This window comes from Tupaia chinensis, unplaced genomic scaffold (assembly GCF_000334495.1).
Source record: "Tupaia chinensis unplaced genomic scaffold, TupChi_1.0 Scaffold000225_1, whole genome shotgun sequence".
Lineage (NCBI taxonomy): Eukaryota > Metazoa > Chordata > Mammalia > Scandentia > Tupaiidae > Tupaia > Tupaia belangeri.
Window position 1 is genome coordinate 3,742,172 of NW_006159700.1, and position 3,106 is coordinate 3,745,277.

The following is a 3,106-nucleotide window of genomic DNA, read 5'->3' on the forward strand; positions in this document are numbered from 1 at the left end:
CCCCCCGTAACTAATTTATATGTATAGGCATCTCTGAGTTTCTTATATGGTCTTTCTGTCTGAAACGATTTCATTTTATCCCTAAATGCTCAGATCCTACTCTGCCTTTCAGCTCCAAAATTGCCTAATATGTAAAATTTCTTGATCCTTCCTGTTAAAATAATTCTCTTCCTCTAATCTTATCTTTCCTACAGTTCTTTAGTTTCTTTTAACTTGTAGCTTTTGATCCTGTATACTAGATTGGAAGCCATTGCAGGGCAAGATTAGGGAATAGCCTTCATTTTATACTCTAAGGTAGCTATTTCATCAAATGCCATGTGATTTAAAAATATGAAGCACTTAATCCAGAAAGACACATCTAAAGTAACCTATTTCCTTTGTATGTTTTAGAATTCATGTAATTTTCAATAAGCTAATTATTTCCAGTGTTTCCATCACTCTGAAGAAGGAAGGTCACTGTTTCCAGCCTAGGAAGTCTTTGGATTTATAATGACTTTTAAAAACTTCCAGATGTTATGAATTTATTTCTAACATAGAAAAAAATAAACAATAGAACCAGTTAGCAAACAAATTGAAAGCAGTTAAACTCTGTGTTCACCGCAACTCTCACAAGTAAGAGGCCACTAAAAAAAGAAACAATTTATAAAATGGAAAGAAATACAGGTAATTTACTAAGGATTGTAGGAGAGAATGATAGGAAAGTAAAACATTATTTTCAAAATGTATTGAAATAATTGAACTAGAAATGCATCATAATTTCAATCTATTTTATTTGGAGGGGATTTAAAATGGCAAATAAATAAGAACCATGAGGATATAGTGTTTCAAAGAAGTGTTCTCACACTTTTTATTCAAAGTGTTTTTACTTTCCTTGACTTAACTTTCTTGCAGTGAGATTTCAAAAAGGAAAAAAAAAAACATGCAAAGTATCAAGTCAAAATACAGAAATTTTCTCATTCTCCTACAAGTGTAGACATCTCACACATAACATTGCACAAATGTTTAAATTTGTTTTGTCTTCCTGATTTATTGTTTTAAATTCCCTAGAGAATTGTGGACATTTCAATGTGTTTCATCAAGTATGCCAACAATACATGCAAGTCAGGGGATACTATTCCAGAAAAGTCTAGTGTGTATAGGGATTGAAATCCATTATATGGTTGTTAGGGGCAAGGTCAGTTAAGAAGTGGGCAGCCACAGTGACCTAGATTCTGCATCAGGAGTGTGTCACCCTTGATTGCTGCCTGATTTCCAGCTGAAACAGTCACTCCTAAAGTTTCATTCAGGGTGTGGCTGGCAGTGGTAGGTCAACAGCTGAAGATTAGTAGTTGGAAGCAATATGTGATCAAACTGGGGAGGATTGTGTGAGAATTCCTTGGCTCTTCCCACCTCTCAATTTGAAATTGTGTAAGCAATAGTTTTATGGTGGGGAGGAGAAGAAAAAAAAAAGAAATATATTTGGTAGTTATTTGTTACAATGAATAACTCAGAAGAAATTAGTAACTAAAATAAGGTTCTTGGATTATTTTAAAATACCAAGGACTAGGTCAACAAGTGGCATGTTTAAGGTGCTGGACTCTCAGATGACTGACCATGGATAGAGTCCCAGACCTGGTGACTTAAAATTATGCTGAGTCTGTGTGCATACATGCTTAAAATCCCAGAAGGAGAATGAAGGAGAAGAGATTGTGGTGTGGCCATTCCCACCTCCCACTCCGCCCCCCACCCTGGCGCCAGGGGTGCAATTTCTCACTTTCCTTCTGAGTGTCTCTGTCTTTCTCCAGTGAGTGCAAATGCCCTATAGCAATCCTCACCTCACACTCCCCCCCGCAATAAAAAGAAAAGAAAAAAAAAATCCCAAAGACTTACTATTTCTTATTCTAAATATGATCAAGAACTGACAAATCCTTTAAAATGATGTAGATCTAAAGGGGAAAAAGAAAGGGATACAGTTTGAGAGATTTCTTTAAAATGAGCATGAAGTTGAAGAGGTGATTTTATATCTGTTCTTTCTGCTGTAGCAAATACGAGAGCAAAATGTGGCCAGACAGTCAACTGGGACAACATGACACATCACTGGAAAAAATTATGTCGAGTACAAAATTACAAGAAAAGTAAAATCATTGTTGAAACCATGCTAGCATACCCTGCTCAAATTATATCTGATTCTCTAGACACTTCTTTTGGAATATTCCCCAAAACAAAAGCAGAGGAATTATATAAATGGTTTTCCAGGCCAATCTTTCTGATTCAGTGTGCTGTAAGTTACTTGTGTTCCTCCAAGTAGAGGATCTAGGAAAACTCCCCGGGGTTGTGGATATTGGAATTTCACCAAATCATTAATGATTCCAGTCACACTACTTAGCAAAATCAGTTTCTAGTTGTTATTAAGAAGTAAGAGTGGGGCCAGCCAGTGACATGGTGGTAGAAGTGGCTGGATCCCACATGGCCAACTGCAGTTTGAGTCCTTGACCTGAGGCTTGAGAAACACGCCAGGTACGTGTGCAAGTGTGCCCAAAATCCTCAAAGGAGAAACAAAAGAGAAGGGATTGGTGTGTGGCTATCCCCCATTTGGGAGTGCTTTCTCATCTCTCATTTTTCTCCAGCAAGTCTGCATACCTTAAAGCAAGTAAGTAGGAAAAAAAAAAAAAAAAAAAAGGAAAGAAAGAAAAACGAAGAAAGACTGAATAGTGAACCAAAAGAAACAACATAGTAATGATAGCCAAGCAACAACTCAAGTGCCAAGGTCGACCCATCACAGTGTTACCTGTCTTCATTATTGATCTCAGCACTACATTAGTATGGCTAAGTTTTCTTCTCATTGACTAAAGAAGATGAAGGTCACCCTTATGCTTTCTTCTTTTCAACAGCTTAGACTTTAAGGGAAATAAACATCTAGAGTTTGGAAAAGAAGAATTCTGAGACATGATTTTAGATATTAAAGAAGGTCAAAATAAGGACCATATTGCATGGTAACATTACAGAAGAGTTTCAGGTATTTTCTGATATTTATTTGTTATGATAACTTCTTGATCATTCATAATTATTACTCTATATGTGCTGCAAGACAGTAAGCTCAATGGCAAAAAGGGTGGTGTTTGCTTTG